Below are 18,149 nucleotides of genomic sequence, written 5' to 3'. Positions count from 1 at the left end.
GAACTTTAGAACAGCCTGCCTCACCCACAAAGCCCTTCCCACAGGCAAACCCGAATATCTGGCGTCCAAACTTAAAAAAGCAGGTCAGAACAGGAACCTCAGAAGCTCTAACACCCTAACTTCTGATCCCACTAAAAACGTGAAAACAAAAAACTGTGGACTGGTCCTTTGGTGGAAATGCGCCCAAAATATGGAATTCTATCCCCCCCCCCCACATTAGAACTATTTATTTCTTCAGTCAGCTCAAAATTCTGTTCCTTGACCGCTCCTTAGCTCTCAGATAGGAGCAGCTTGGAGCGGCTAAAGAGACTCTGCTCCCCTCCCAGATGGGGAATGCCAAAATCCTGCAATGGATCTCTTCTTCTTTCTCCTTACTATGATTCATATCCTGAATGTCTCGCTGTACTGTATTGTGTTTTGCTTTGTTTTGCACCACTCTGTAATTATGTGAAGCGCTCCGATACCTTCCGGTCAGGCTAGAGCTATATAAAACTTCCTAAATAAAAATAAACATTTATATTTCTGAAGTTGACCTGGACATATTTCTAAACATTGCAAGTCATACTATATTCCAAATATTAAAATATGAGTAGTCATTGGGACTTTCAAAGAACACTGGTATTTGGACAACATATCGGGAAAAAATATTGTGATACAAAAATATCATGTCAAGAATATCGAGACGTCATACTGTTGTGTATGGATTTAGATTCCGTATGCATTTCCCGATTCATGCCCTTATATAGATATAATTCACATTGCCCTTATATAGGCATAGAAATCCAGTCCTTATTTAGGCATAGCCCATGCTACCCAAATACAGGCATGGCTTCTTACATCCGTTCATCTACGTCACAACAACTTCTTGGAAAACCAGACTCTTAAGCTTTAGGGACTTCCCCTTGTCTGGATATTGATTTCTCCAAGAACTCATTTATTATGCATGACCATCTATTCCTAAGGGGTTCATTCATGACGTTCATATGCCCGACTTTTACGTCAATACTGGCATTCCTAAATACCTTCACGGTATAAATATACCTTCACTTGCTATGGCAAAGGACGGTGTGGTTCGGTGCAGTTCGACTACCTACTTGCACGACACAGCTCGCCACAAGTACTGAAGGAAGCCAACTTTCCTCCTGCCGAGAATCCAGCTCCAGTGTTTCTGACTCTCCTTGCAGGGTGTTGGAAAATCGAGTCCCCGGAAAGAGATACCAACCTCTCTCATTCTAAGGTATGGAGCTGATTAGAACCTAGAGAACCCTTTGCCAATTCTTGGCAAAACTAAACCATAGCTAAGATAGCACCTACTTCTTCCCTTGTACTAGACTTAGGTTAGGTACACAGGGGTAGGATTATTTTAGAAGCACCAGTTGAGTTTTTTAACCTGTGTTATTTATGTTTCTATTTTTATATATTTCATAGCAACAGACCATGCTATTACAGTATTATTTTATACCACTGTTTACGCTGTATGCATTATACTTCGCATTCTGTATTACGATTGTAGCAGTTCACCTCTCTTGCATGAGAAAGAAGACTGTTCAATAAACCCCTTTTATTGAAACGCCCGCCTCTCTATTTCTGTGCAACTCTGTAGTTAACGAAGCATGCACGATTGACTGAGTGAAATAGTTATCTATTGTTTCCACGACTCTGAAGATATTGTTCCGACTCTAAGGTAAACAAAGTTGTCATGTTTATGCGGTTGTCAGAGACTAATCCCTTCTTATTCATTCAAAAAGGTTTCCAGTGACCTCAGAGTTAGCTGGCACACACAATTAAGTTTAATGTACTCGATAGAGACCTACTGACCTCAGTCCTATGTCAAAACTATAGTGTATATTATTCCAATGCGCAGAGCCTATTAGGGATATAGGAACTACACTACAATACTAAAGTATACAAAAGGTGATTAATGGAATGCTTGAATTAAGCTCAGCCACTGGTAATTACTTGGGCTGCATCCCATTGTTGTTTTGCACACCATGTCACCTCAGTTTGGACTCAGCTATATGCAAATCAGTCTTGACCCTGCTCCAATAAGAATATGCCAGCCCAAACTGCCAAGCTAGGCCCTCCCTTAACCCTTAACAAAAGTAATCTAGGACCCCTTTCACCCTTGTTATGGGCTCAGCCAGATATAGCTTGGTTCCATTGACACAGTGTGCATGGGACCCACGTCTGGGCATACCGGTCCCACTTAGGGTGACATAGTAAGGTATACAAATGTTTACAGATGGAATGCTTGAATTAAGTTCAGCTAATGGAATTTAATCGGGTCATATCCCAGTTCATTGTTAGGGAGGACCCCTTTGGCAGCTCAGGCTGGACTGTTCTGGCTGGAGCAGAGTCAAGTCTAATTTGCATATAGCTGGGCCCAAATTGAGGTGATGTTGCAGCTGAGTATGATGTTGGTGGCTCTGACACTGACGGCACGTCGGTGTCAGACCCACCGACATCTGCCCCTGCGGTCCGTCCCCGCATTAAGATGTGGCAAGCAGAGGCATTGGGTGGAGGAACCGTCCGCGGAGCTTCCAACGGGCTCAAGGATCCCGAAGGTGTGTCGGAAAGAAAACATAATCCCTTAATAATGGCGTTTCCGCTGTCGAGATTATGATGTTGGTTTCTGACAGCCATTCCCTGTATTTATATATTTTTTTATATGATTGTTAATTTTTATTTTTATTTTATTTGCCATGTTAGTGTTTAAACTTTATGAATGGTAGTAGATGATTTGAAAACTATAATAATTATTCATATAATATAAAATATATTTTTTTACTATTTAATTATGTATATTTAGGTTTGTAGCATTGGTTAGTGTGTTTTGCAGATATAGGTTTAATTAATTTACAGTAAAAAAAGTTGTGTGAGTATGGAGTATTGATTGTATATTTAAAATGGTTTCATATGTATTACCTTCTGTAATATTTTGTATTCTGAAGTGCATACTGCAATTTTCACCTCTTTAGCAGCCAACACCACCTTAACATAGCCTTAGTTTGGAATTGGAATATTAAATGTCATCCCTCTAATTTCCAACACCTTCCCCAAATTCTTTTAGATTGGAGGGGGTATAGTAAATGCCAACCCTTTAGTGTCCAACACCTTCCTCAAATTGGTTTAGATTGGAGTAGAAATAGTAAAAGTAAATCTTTTAGTGTCCAATGCCTTCCTCAAATTGGTTTAGTTTTGAATGGGAATAGTAAATGTCACGTCACCCCTTTTGTTTCCAACACCATTCTGAAATAGGTTTTGATTAGAATGGGAAATGTAAATGCCACCCTTTCAGCGTCCAGTGCCTTCTCATAATTGCTTTAGATTGGAGTGAGAATAGTAAACGTGAACCTTTCATTGTCCAACTCCTTCCCCAAATTGGTTTAGATTGCAGTGGGAATAGTAAATGTCACCCCTTTAGTGTCCAACACCTTCCTTAAATTGGCTTTTGTTTATGTTTCCATAGTTTATTTATTGTTTATATTTACATTTTTAATCTTTGATACTTCATTAAAAATAAACATTTATGTAAATTTGAGTAAATAAAACATATGTTTTAATGAATAAAAGAAATAGATTTTTAACATTTCGTAACTGTTTTATATACATTTTTTCAACATTATTTTAACGTTTGTTTTTTCAGTACAAACTAAATATTTATATATATATTTTATTTTCCATTTTTTGGGAGTTTTTAGATAATGTTTCCCATTTGTTGTGGATTACTATTTTTTATTTCATGGATTCATAGAAAGATCCGCAGCTAACTGTACGTTCATTTATTTTCTTTTGGGCAAGAAATTTGATATTATATTATTTGTATAAACATTATGTGATTGTTATGTTGTATTGTTTGGTGTGTGTGTTGCAATTATTTTATGAGATGGGTTTAGTTTGTTTTTAACTTTCTTGGTTCTCAACAGTTGCGTTTATAATTGATATAAAATATTATGATATCAGTTTTCATTAACATTAGAAGTCTAATTTTTGACTGACGTAAATCATATTTGGTATGTTGGTTTGGAATTAGTCATAGTTTTTAAGGACTTTGGTCGGTTTTTTTTTATAATATACTTTTGGCTATGATTTATAAGTAATCCACTTTTTTGTTATTTATGAAGAGTTTCACTTTAAACTGTAGCATCTTGTACATTCTTTTGGTATTTTGCTAAGTTTAGGGCCAATTTGCTTTACAAATTACTCCATTTGTAATTCTTGATAGTTTTGCTCTTTGTAACACTTCTATAAAATTGTAGATTGTAGGTTGGGTTCTACGTAGCGTGGTTTGGAAGGCATTGTGGTATTCTTCCACTGCATTGTTTGTTTTGGCTTCCTGTGCCAAAGTGCTGTCATAGAGACTCCACTATCATATTTGGAATTTGGGTGGTGTCTGTGTCCGAAGCCAAGTGTCTTCAAAGTTGACCACAAGGGAACTAAGTTTGTCTTCATTTTGTTGGTAGAAAGTGCTTTCTACTATTAAATTGTAGTGGTTAGCTACCTCTGTGACAGAGACATATGCTAGTGATATAATTATTTTTTATTTCAAATGTAAATTGGAGGTGTCTCCTATATTAACTGGAGTTATGTTTACAGCCTTGTAAAGCTGTGTGGGCTAAATGTTTAGAAAGGTTTGAATCAGGGTTTGCTAAAAGTCATATGATAATTTTTTGGGGTAGTGGCTATTTATTTGATGTTTTATATGGGTTAAGAGGTTGCAGTAAGTGCTGCTTAGTTTATTTGGTAGTAGGGCATATATAAAAGGGATAGTTGTGTTTTTATATTCGCCATGTATGGTGTACATGAAAGTGAATGGTTTGGGTTCATTTCAAAGGTTCCATCCATCATCCATGTTTTACATTGGCATTTCCACTGATTTATCTGCTGCAGACAATATTAGGATTTGTTTCTCATTATTTAGGTTGTTATGTAAAAGGAAAGGTTCCTTATTATGTGTACTTGTGAAATGTTCAGGTACATGTATATCTTGGTATCTTCTTGGGGCAAATGGGGTGTCATTGGTGGATTTTTAGTGTGTGCAATTAAACATTTTACAGTAAGGATAGGTTGTAATTGACCTGTTATGTGTTTAGGGACTTTTTAGTATTGTAGCTTTAAGGGTTTTAGTTGTGAGTTCCAGGGAACTGGTGCTTGCCTCTCTTACATCCTGCAATATCTCCTTTACTTCTATTTCTGTCACATTTGAGGGGTTGTTGTGCTCTCTTAAAGGAATTCATACTTCATCTTTTATAGTTGCCCTTCAGTAGCATGCATTAGAATAATATTTAATAAATTTCCTGTTTATATTTTCTGATGATGCATGTTCTTGATTGTAGGTGTAGCCCAAGTGATTACGTAACAGCTTTCCTTCCTATGTAGTGATCTCTTTTTCAACCTCTGTGTTTGTATCTGAAAGTAGTGTAATAGTATGAACATTCAAATATTATACATTTGTATGTTTGTTATTTACATATAAAATATATATAAATGCTTCGATTTTGTATACTTACATGTATGTGCTGTTTAGATGTTTCACACTGTTTTGCAGCATTTCCATTGGGGTGTTCTAATGAGGAGCAGGTGCTTTCTTTTCTGTTGGTTGAAAAAAGTTTCAATTAAATGTTAATTTGCTGGTAGTTTCTAAAGTTTGAGGTTGTTAGGTTTATTTTTGCTTGCTACTTTGGTGAGTTTATAGTTTTTTATTATTGTATGTATTCATAATTTCTTATTGCTTTTTGCTGGTTTGTGATAGTTATTATTTTCTAGAAGTTTATTCGATTTTCACATTGCTGTTTTGTCTATTACATAGACAAAACTGCTTTTATGAGTCTTCGTGTAATGTCGTGCCACGGGATAGTTGTGGTCATGATTCGTGATGGCACGGAAATGCTGCAGTATTCTTAGTTTTAGCGGGAGCTTAGTGCTGCCTACGTACTGGAGTCCACAAGGACATTCCATCACATAGACAGCAAATTCGCTATTTCAGTTAATGGCTTGTTTAATTGTTCTTACTTCGTTGGTGCCCGTTATGTAATCTTTACAGTTCTTTCCATTATGACATACCTTACAGGACCCACATGTAGTAAAGCCATTGGGCGCTTTAAGCCATTGCTACCCTGTGTCCTGAATGGGATAACTGTGGACTAAGCAGTCACGGAGGCAGCACGTGGGCAGCACTAAGATCCAGCTAAAACTAAGAATACTGCAGCATAAACGTGCCATCACGAATCGTGACCACAATTATCCCATGGCACGACATTACACGGAGAATCATAAAAGCAACAACAGAAGTCTACAATGTTTTAGAGTCGACAGGATCCCCAAATAATTATGAGGGGGTGACCGCGAGAAATGTCTCAGGATTCTAGAGTCCAAATATATAATTGACTTGGACTGTAAGGTCCCCAGAGGACTCAATGGTAATGAGGAGCTTGCCACACACATAGGTCGATAAAGTCCCTGTCCATTGATCAATTAACGCAATTTCTCTCGTTGTAATGTATTTTAGATTCTAATTTAGTTCATGTATCTATTGTCCTCTTCAAGGGTAATCACAGTTTAAAAGGGAATTGGTGGTTAGGGAGTTGTACCATGCAATATCATTCTATTTTAGGATCAATTAACTAGCGTTAAACCACAATTATGGAACTACATGGAGGAACTTGTAATAGTTCCGATTGCCGATATTTCGCCCGCCCCTTTCTCATTAATCACGCACTATAGGAAAAGGACATTCACTCACTACAGTCCCATTTCAACTTATGTATTTTGCACCCAGTGAAAGGTACGACCCATACTTCTAATTTTAATATCATCTATTGAGGGCCAGGGAATGGTACCTCCCCAGAGGTGGATGCAGTTATGACACATCTTACTTTCGTGTAAGGTCTCCCATGTTACCATTGCAGACATGAAGTAACAGTGCCAGTGCACAGACCGGTAACATCTTGGGAAGGACACACACGTGTGACAAAGTTGCATGCAGAAATTGATTTATTCTATATAGAGCGCATATAACCCCAGAATACTGTTGTCTGATAATTGCGGTATTTGTATATTGATTTATGATTGTAAATAGATGTAATTCGTTATTCATTGTCTGTATATAGTGGTTTTAATATTGGGAAGTCCGCATTAGAAAAATATAAAATGCAAATCTGTCATACTGCCGCACAATGCAAAGAGGTACCGTCACAAACTTTTTTATGTCCATAAACGGTTGGGATGTTGCTTATGATGGGCGTGACCCAGTATTCTGTTTTATACTTAATTTTCACTACAATTAATTTGCATGTTGAGATTTGGATATCTGGATAATTTTGAAAAACAGTGATTTAAAAGTAACTGTTGCATTGAATTACGGATCGAATAGTGTAAAGATGTGATTATTTCTTCTATGTCCATCAACCGTAAAGTCTATTTCTATAGGAAATTGAAGTATGGGAAGTTACTTGACAAAGGCTAACGCCGAAACGCGTCATCCTTAAGTTTGGTGCACAATAAATCTGTTGTGCCGTTTCATGATGTGCCGCCTCTTAATTTCCAACTACAAAAACAACACAACTGCCAGTACTGGAAAGACTTTTTTTCTTTGTATAACACCAAACTGCTATGAATCAAACATGGCAGTCTATTCTCACTTAATTTCCACCATTTGGTTGCGAACCGAGAATTTTATAGATATTCAAGTAGCTACTGCTGCCACTGGCTGGCACCAATGTCGGAGGAAGGAAAACCGCTTTAGCAGGGCTAAATATATATATATATATATATATATATATATATATATATATATATATATATATATATATATATATATATATATATATATATATATATATATATATATATATATATATATATATATAGGCATTTAATCCGGTATTTATGTCATGTTGTGCATCATCGTAAAAATGCCTTTACAGATTTTAATTTTTATACCATTACCAGTCAATATAGATTTATATTAATGTTTATATTCTTATATTATATATTTATATATTTATACATCATTGCTGACTTTTAAGAATATGCTTTCAAACAAATTCTTGTATTTTCTGGAATTTTTTTAGCATGACTCGAATATTAATGAACTTTGTTCGGGGTAAATGGTATTTGTGAATCGGGCATCTTTTAGCACTGTATAATGCACTTTATATGTCGAATCACACTGTGTTTTTAGAAATAATAATGTATTAACACAATGATTAATTTTACATGTAACCTAGGTCATATTGACTTGAATGACTAGCTGGGTAAAACGTGCATAGTATCTCTCCAATGTCTATTACCATCATGTGACTGGGGAGAGATATGTCATTCTCACAAAAAAACACACAGCATACTTATAAAAATGTTAGCGGACAGTGTTTCTGTGAGTGAACAAGGGTACCTGTTACCCGAAACGCGCCTGACGGTCGTGGCAATTGAAATAAAGACCTGCAGAACCACATACTACTACGGAGTCCGTTTCCCGTTTTTTCCGTGACGAGCCGGGAGCGCTGAAAGAAGGGCGGGAGATTTCTAAAAGGATATATATATATATATATATATATATATATATATATATATATATATATATATATATATATATATATATATATATTCACAGAAAAAACCATAGGTTATAGTGGATATATAGTTAGGAATTTGCATTTACAAAACCTTGAAAATTCAATGAAAAAACCATTGGTTTTAGGCCATATATAGTTAGGGATTTGCATTTACAAAACCTTATTTTACTCGCATAAAACCATTGAAATTCCATATATAGTTATAAGCGCTAACTATATAACGCGCACCCGCAATCCACTGCTGATGATGTCACATATTACATCATTCATGACATGGTTAGTGACATCACTGATGACATCACTGATGACATCTCAAATGACATCACTGATGACATCACTGATGACAACATCCAGTGACTGTATGTTTCTGTAAAGTTAAAATATGTCTTACATATTGAAGAATGAGTGGATGTATAAGTGTCTGGATGAAGGATTTAGTAGGTGCATGACTGACTGTATGAGTGAGTGATTAAATGTGTCTCACTGAGTGCATGGGTTAGTGACTAAACTGTCTTAATTTGTGCATCATTATGTCTGTTGTTCTGTAAACTGTTGCATGTGTTGATAAGTAGCTATATGAGTAACTATATGGGTTATTGATTGGTTGCCCAAGTATTTGTATGGGATACTGAGTGTGTGTGTGGGTGGCTGGGAGGTGTGTGACTCTGTGCATAGATTTGTGAGCAGTTGATTCACTAGATGTATGGTTTCAAAAGTGCATGTGGAAACAGCTGTATGGGCGGTTGACTGTGTGCATGAGTGTATTGGTGAGTGAATGGATATCTCAGTGCTACATGTCAAAGTAAGTACATATGTAAAACACAGTACATGTGAGAGTTGACATATATAAATAACTGTGCATAAGAGCCAGTGAATGTGTGAGTGGCTGTATGGATCATTGTGAACTTGTATCAGGGATTGTATAAGAGAGTAAATATGTGTTAGTATATGTTTGAATAAGTAAAGTTTGTATAACTGTATATTTGAGGAAATGGAGGTGTGATTGATTCTTTGCATGACTGACTAGGTGTGTGAGTAACTCCATGGATGAGTGACAGTCTGTGAGTGTCTGTTTACACTGATTGTATCTAAGGTTATATTAGAGTCTGAAGAGGTTCATCGTATTATCACATGAATGATATCATCAGTGATGTTATCAGTCATGTCAAATGAGATGTTTTCAGTGATGTCATCAGTGATGTCATTTGAGATGTCATCAGTGATGTCATCAGTGATGTCACTAACCATGTCATGAATGATGTAATATGTGACATCATCAGCAGTGGATTGCGGGTGCGCGATATATAGTTAGCGCTTATAACTATATATGGAATTTCAATGGTTTTATGCGAGTAAAATAAGGTTTTGTAAATGCAAATCCCTAACTATATATGGCCTAAAACCAATGGTTTTTTCATTGAATTTTCAAGGTTTTGTAAATGCAAATTCCTAACTATATATCCACTATAACCTATGGTTTTTTCTGTGAATTTCATTGGTTTTTTAATAGCAAATATGAAAAGCTTTAAAATGTCAAGTACGTGATAGATAAAAACATTTTTGTATTTATGCACGCTGATGTGCTTTGAACGCTGCACCCCCCCCCCTCCCCTCTTTTGTCTTAGTAGTACTCTCTCTTTGCAGATACTGAAGGGTAGTTAACGCAGGCCTTTACCCCCGTTGTAATCCGTCGTGCCTGCTTGTCTCTCCATTTGATTGATTGTTGTCCAAGCATTTACTGTTTTAGAATTGGTTCTCTTTGGATCATTCTCTATTTACAAACAAGCACAAAGTCGCAATACTCTGTTTAGTCTTTGCAGATAGTGAAAAATCGTGTAAAAAAATAAAAGTAATCGAGCAAAATCAGTAGGCCACTAATTGGATCTCTTTTTGACCTCGCTAAAATAGAAATATTAGGAACAACCCTTCATGAGAAATACGAAAATAGTGAGATGAACTGAGCTCCACACCATGAGGGCTGCAAGACAGCTCGGCTCCGTCACCCATCCCGCCCAAAATAACGACAAACCCTATGCAAATATTAAAAATATAGACAACACACCAGCAAAGAAACAGGGTAAAACATTTTATTAAAAAACTATTTACATAACGTTGGTTTATAAGATGATGTCAGTAGTGGACCGATGTGTGAATAGGTCGAAAGCAGCACAAGGCTCCAAGATCCGGATGGCAAGCTCCTGGATGTTGGGTGCCATAGTTCAAAGTTCTGACTTTGAGCCTTTTTCAATGCCTGTGCTTTGTTGAATCAAAATGGCGGCTTGACACAAAGCTGACTCAAGCGTTGCTACTGATGCTATGCAGACCAAAACTGGTTTTCAGTTTGTACATTTTTCTAGATTTTTCAATCCAAGTTTGGTTGACTTTGTAGAACGATGGCTTCAAATTTTCAACATACGGTGTGGTGGCGCTGACTGGGAGGGGGCGCTTCGCTCCTGCCCCCTCCCCAAGTAAGATTTTCATACGTGAAAGTACGTTAATGGTTTTGGTCCCTGAGTTGCTTCGATGTCACTGCCATTCTCAAATGGCATAAGTTCTGGATGTTGGGTGCCATAGTTAAGAGTTCTGAGCAGCGCTTGTAACACTGCCTGAAGCTTATTTCCACCTACTGCAGCTTCACTATTCTCAAAGTAAGTGAGTGTCGTTTGTGGACCTGACTGCATTAGAAAACAATGTGATATGTTACCTTCCTAAACAGCTTGACGGAGGCCCCTGAGGGGCGGTGTGATGGCCATGGACTCGGAGAAGACGCTTGGCTCCGACACCCTCCCCAAGTCTTATAGCACTGGTGTAGCCTGAGATCGCCCCCGACATAGGCGGCCGGCTCCCGGGGTCCGGCGGAACTTTTTGCCTTTTGATGACTCTTCAATTCTGAACCTTGTCCCATCCAGCTGAGTTGCGCCCACTCTTGCGGCTACAGCGTCTTGCCCACCATCCAGCTGAATTGCGCCCACTCTTGCGGTGCAGCGATAGGCGGCTGCCACAGAACTCTCAAAATGGCGGCCGGCTCTTCGGTTTTGGGCCTGGTCCACTAAAATGGCCCTGGGACACCTTTGAACTCGGACGCTTCCCTGATAGGGCTTGGGTCCCATTCTCGAAAACCGTCCCCTCAGCCGTGAAGATTCTACAAAAGTCTTGGGGGCCTCCGACTCCCGCAGGCTTCTGGTGGGGAGCGGCTGCCATGATTGCTCGTGGAATGGCCACGACGGAGCTACGAGATGGTAGTGGTCTCATGCTGACGCCAGCTTTAGTCTGAAACATCCAGAAACACTGTAGACTACCAATTCGATCAGTTCCGGTAGCGCCCCAACATGACCCGGAAGAGAAGAACTTGCCCTCCCCTCTTTGACTGATGGTTCTTGTTGCCTGTCCCCTCTGTTGTCATTTAACAGAACTTTTTGGACTGCTGAAAGGGGCTGTGTTCCGAACGCTGGTTGGTGGAGACATTTTGACTATATTCTTGACCTAGGTTGTCGCGTAATGCGTTATATGACACGCCGCGTTACCGCACCCGGAAGTGATCCGAGGCGCGGCGCGCAGCGCGTAACGTAAGCATAACAAGTCATGTGACTTGTTAATAAAACTTTTCATTGGTTCATTTTACTTTTGTTAATTTAATGATGAAAAGCTTGGTCATATGACCTAAAAATTACGCTTTTTATTGTTTTCGAACAATATTTTTTTTTCAAACATATGTTATAATATTCCAGGCTAATGTACTTTCCCGGAAAATTTACAACTGTCTTGTAAGTAAAATATATTCCTTTTTCGAGAAAAAGGGCGTTTCTTCCTTCCATGACGGAGCCGTTGAGTAAAAGAGATTCGGCCTGCTGTCTTAGTCGCCGATACGCCTGATTATCAGATTCTTATCGATCACTTTATATTGCAGACATGAAAAACACAACTGCCCTTAAGCATTTATCTTTACTGCGTTCCTACATATTATACCTTTTATCCGTCATGTAATTGGACTGCTTTATTTCACTTGCCTTTACTGATTCGAAAACAGTGACTAAAAGTAAAAACTTTACCAATGTAAATACTACTACCGTTTTTTTTTTTTTAAAACCTTTATTGTGAAAATGTCAGTATACAAATACGGGCCTATAACCACGTGGGCCGGCCACGGAGCAAACTGAAATCGTATATGATGAGGAGACATTTACACTGTAGAAGAACGTAACGAGCGGGCCATTAGGTTGCAAGAACAAAGGTGTCTAACAGTTGCGGAATCGGTGGACGTACATTTTGTAATTAAAATACGACAGGGCCACTTACAATAACATTTTCTAGATATACATTTGCGGGCAAGGAGTTACGAGTCCCATTTATACCGGCGCCATTTTGGGCGAGGCCGGGCAGGTCCAAGATATAGTCAAAATGTCTCCACCAACCATCGGCCAGACCAGAACCCCTTTCGGCCCTTTATGCTACAAGATGGTGTCTTCCATTCAGAAAATATTGTTGGCAGCATTTTGAAAGGAAACAGAAACAGCCGTTCTCCTAGTGAGTTTCACATTGTTACATTTAGGAAGAATGTTGAAGAGTAGTATGTGGAAAATCTGAAGCCATTTTTCTACAAACTCTCAATCAGACTTGGATGGAAAAAAAAAACCTGAAGAATGTACAAACTGAAAACCAATTTTTGTCTGTATAGCATCAACCGTAACGCTTGAGTCAGCTTTGTGTCAAGCCGCCATTTTCATTCAATCAATAGCGTCCCCCTGCACACATTCAGGGACCTGGTCGTGTCTTCAGATGAAACGGATTGTAGGAAAAGAAGCAGAAAGGAAAAGGCAAAAAGTTCCGCCGGACCTCGGGAGCCGGCCGCCTATGTCATGTGCCACCTTTGGCCACACCAGGGCAATAGTGAAGCTGCAGCAGGTGCAAATAAGCTTCGGACAGTCTTACAAGCACTGCTCAGAACTCTCAACTGAGGCACTCAACATCCAGGACTTGCCATTCAGATCTTGGCGCCTTGTGCTGGTTCCGACCTATTCACACATCGGTCCACTACTGACATCACCTCATAAGCCAACGGGGCACCCCACGCCGACTTTCGGCGCAGCATTGTAGGATGGCCACACCAGTGCGGCAACTTGCTGGACACAACATCGGGGCCATCCAGATCTCGGCGCGTTCGACTCACTGTACCGCAAGAGTGACCGCAACTCAGCTGGACACGTCATCTTTCGGCGCAGCATTGTAGGATGGCCACACCAGTGCGGCAATTTGCTGGACACCACCTCGGTGCCATCCGGATCTCGGCGCGTTCGAGTCACTGTACCGCAACAGTGACCGCAACTCAGCTGGACACGCCGTCTTTCGGCGCAGCATTGTAGGATGGCCACACCAGTGCGGCAATTTGCTGGACACCACCTCGGTGCCATCCGGATCTCGGCGCGTTCGAGTCACTGTACCGCAACAGTGACCGCAACTCAGCTGGACACGCCGTCTTTCGGCGCAGCATTGTAGGATGGCCACACCAGTGCGGCAATTTGCTGGACACCACCTCGGTGCCATCCGGATCTCGGCGCGTTGTGCTGCCTTCGGCCTATTCGCACATCGGTCCGCTACTGACGCCGCCTCACGTGCCAACGGATTTTCTACGCTTTTTGTAGCCCTATGCCGCATAACAGGTCATGTGACTTGTTTATAAAACTTTTCATTGGTTCATTTTACTTTTGGTTTCCTAAAGATGGAAGGCTTGGTCATATGACCTAAAAATAACACTTTTCATTGGTTTAGAACATTTTTTTTTCCCAAACGATGAAAGCCCCACCTTGTTTCTGGATCATTCAGACTGAAGCTGGCGTCAGCATGAGAGCACCACCATCTCGTGGCTCCGTCGTGCTCATTCCGCGAGCAATCATGGCAGCCGCTCCCCACCGGAAGCCTGCGGGAGTCGGGGGCCCCCAAGACTTTTGTAGAATCTTCACGGCTGAGGGGACGCTTTTCGAGAATGGAGCCCAAGCCCTAGCAGGCAAGCGTCCGAGTTCCAAGGTGTCCCAGGGCCATTTCAGTGGACCAGGCCCAAAACCGAGGAGCCGTCCGCCATTTTAAGAGCCATGTGGCAGCCGCCTATCGCTGCACTGCAAGAGTGGGAGCAACTGAACAACATGGTGAGCGAGACGCTGTAGCCGCAAGAGCGGGCGCAACTCAGCTAGATGGCCGCCACCTGGGGAGGCCCGTTCACGCCGCCTCCCCCACGCCCCCCCCCCCCCCCCCCCGGGCCGCCGCACGCCAATTTTCGGAGCAGCATTGTAGGATACCAAAACCAGTGCGGCAGTTTACTGGACATCACCTGGGTGCCTGTCGTACATGTTGTGTCAGCCATGGGACACTGGACACAGTCCCATCAACATCTCAACGCGTTCTGCTGCCTTGGGACTATTCGCACAACAGACCGCTACTGACGAGGCCTCCCCCCGCACCACCCGGGACGCACCATGCTGTTTTTCTGTGCTGCATTGTAGGATCCCAAAACCAGTGCGGCACCCAGGCGACATCACCTGGGTGCCGTCCAGAACTCTGCACGTTGTGCTGCCTTGGGACTATTCGCACAAAAGACAGCTTCTAACCATTGTTGCTTTTTGAGTTGAAAAATGTTTAAATGTTTTTAGTTTTTGTTCCGTTCATTATAGTTAAAAGTTAATAAAGTTTTATAATCTTACTTTGTTGGAGTGTTATCTATTTTTTTAAAAACGGGTGAATAGGGCCTTGAATCGGGTTATTGTCATGTGTGGGCTTTGGAAGTGTGCTGCTGCAGGATCGGACATTTCAAACTCAAATGCACGTTCTTTTTCTTACCTTTCCGAAGCATGGAGCGCAATAGCAGGCAGAGAAAGGGTGATGCACGTGTTGAACACTACCTGACCTGGCAAGTTGCTGGCAGTGCCCCCCCGCCCGCTCCTGAAAGAGGGCACACACACACCGCCGCCCCGAGTACTTCACAAATCTTTAAAAGACCATGCGCTTGTTCATGAGGCTTAAATGGTTTATCACCTCTTCTAGAACTCCTGCATCGACCCTCTGACGTTTCCTGGAAAAATTACCATGTAACACAATACCAAGCCCTGTCAGCTGAAACCCCCAAGGAATCGTGGGGCATATTATCAAGGGGGTTTATCTCCGCTTTTTTGGCTTTAAAAGCCATGAAAGCGGAGATAAAATTATCTCCCTATTACCAAGCTGTCGCTAACACCAGTTAGTGACAGCTAAAAGGCGATAGCGACCATCTTGGGCCCCGCTTTGCATGTCAGTGATACTTATCACTAATGACATGCAAAGTGGCGTACCAAGATGTTAGCGACTGGAAACAGTCCCTAACATCGCTATCTCCTATTACCAACTTTTGGAGATATTCGCGCTAAGCGCGAATATCTCCAAAATCTAACACCTGCCCTGAGCAGTTCTTAGCCATGTTATCCAATGGGAGGTGGATAACATGGCTAAGAGCATTTGCTCGATAATACATGAATATCGCTGACTTTTCTGCGATAATAGCAAGGTTTATCTGCGATAAAAATCGCCGATGTGCGGCGATAATTTTTGTCTCTAAACAAGTTAGAGACAAAAGTTATCGCTAGTTGTTGGTAATATGCCCCCGGGTTTTTGCTTGCAGAAATCGGGAGGCGGGAGACTAGCACTGAAATCAGTAGTCACACGCCTGAATCGGGAGGGTTGGCATGTCTGAATTCTCTACAGCTGGGGCCATAAACTACATCCGCAGGGGTAGGTGATAGCCTGGGACCAGCCTGGCATCTAAAATGGCTGCCGTGCACGACAAAATTGTGGCATTGGAAAAAAGGCAAGATGGCGCAGCCGCTGGAAGAGATGTATCAACATATATCAGCCTCCTCAGCCACCCTCAGGAAACATAGGGGATTAGGATACGTCTCCCGCACCCCCTTATACCTAGTAATTTAATTAACGAAGCACAAAATGGGGAATTCCCGTTTCGCTACCAGTTTGCGGCCCAGTTCGCGGCCCGTGAAGCGCTTCTACCGTGAAAAATCATTTTTTTTTTATTTTCCCCACGGGACCCTTTAATAACCCCAACAACATTCCTAGGGGGTCAAGAGGGTGATACCTTGCCCCCTTTCATTAAATTCCCCCTTTGTTTTTCACCTCTTCTTCTCTCTCGATCCTACCGAGAGACAAGATGGCGGCCGCTCCGGACTGTCACGCAGCAAAAAAAAAAAAAAGCTCACGCACAGCCGCTGGAAGAGATGTATCAACATATATCAGCCTCCTCAGCCAACCTCAGGAAACATAGGGGATTAGGATACGTCTCCCGCACCCCCTTATACCTAGTAATTTAATTAACGAAGCACAAAATGGCGAATTCCCGTTTCGCTACCAGTTTGCGGCCCAGTTCGCGGCCCGTGAAGCGCTTCTACCGTGAAAAATCATTTTTTTTTTCTTTTCCCCACGGGACCCTTTAATAACCCCAACAAAATTCCTAGGGGGTCAAGAGGGGGATACCTTGCCCCCTTTCATTAAATTCCCCCTTCGTTTTTCACCTCTTCTTCTCTCTCGATCCTACCGAGAGACAAGATGGCGGCCGCTCCGGACTGTTTAGAATGTTGACAGACACCGGAGAGCCAATCAGCTTTCTGCGCGCAAAGTTCCGAAACGCGAAAAGTAAGCGGACCGGATCGCTGCCCGGAGCGCTGTTACAGATATATATCTTGATTTAAACGTTAATTTCTCAAAATCCACTGAAGCACATATATTGAGACCTAGCAAAGGCACATCGGGCTAACAGTCCCTACAATTTTGCCAAGTTTTGTGCAAATCCATTCAGCCGTTCGAGCTAAAAGTGAGTCCAACCGCCCTATGGAAATTAACATGGGAAAAACGCGTTTTGGGACCCCCCTTTTTTCTCGGCCCCCCCTTGACGAACCCCCCCCAAATTTTCAGGGGCTGCTCAGAAACAAAATGTGCCATTTTCCTGAAAATTTCAGCCGATTCCGTCCACAAACGCCAAAGTTATTAGACATAGAATTTTCAGAAATGCCATAGGGAATTAATCCTAACTATATATACCTACTGGCGATAGCCAGTAGGTAATATATATGTGTGTGTATATATATAAATATTTAGGTTTTATTTTAATGTTTATAGTTAATGCCAATTATTGGGGGATGTATTGTTAATATTTTGGTTATATTTTATATTGGGTGAATAGTAAATATGTTGTTGATGTAAAATATTTTTATTTAATTTTATTTATTTTAAATATGTTTATGAAATGTTTTGGGTTTATTATAATATGGTCACCTAGCAATGGCCCACGGGGGCCCTGTTTGGGGCCCCAAAAGACCCTTTCCATCTGTCTATTTATGGCTATGGGACTGGCATGAACAGGCAGTTGGAAAGGGATTTCCTAATCCCTACAGCGGTGCCTGCGAAGGCACAGCCTCTATTGCAGAGTTAGGAATCTGACCGCTGTTCCAACAGGATATTTGATCCTGTGAGAGATGGCGGTCTATCCCTTCAATGTTATCGGCCCAACCACCTGCATCATAATGCGGCGGTCAGACCGATGCCCTG

General features: G+C 41.1%; 1 protein-coding gene across 1 annotated transcript in view; it reads left to right on the top strand.

Annotated features, from left to right (window-relative positions):
* SLC9A9 (solute carrier family 9 member A9) overlaps positions 1-18,149 on the top strand; it is a 3,064,289-nt gene that overhangs the window by 2,324,071 nt on the left and 722,069 nt on the right. The gene's annotated exons all lie outside the window — the stretch shown is intronic.

This window comes from Lissotriton vulgaris, chromosome 11, assembly GCF_964263255.1.
Source record: "Lissotriton vulgaris chromosome 11, aLisVul1.2, whole genome shotgun sequence".
NCBI lineage: Eukaryota > Metazoa > Chordata > Amphibia > Caudata > Salamandridae > Lissotriton > Lissotriton vulgaris.
The sequence above is the reverse complement of the archived record's forward strand: the minus strand, read 5'-3'. Positions and strand labels throughout refer to the sequence as shown.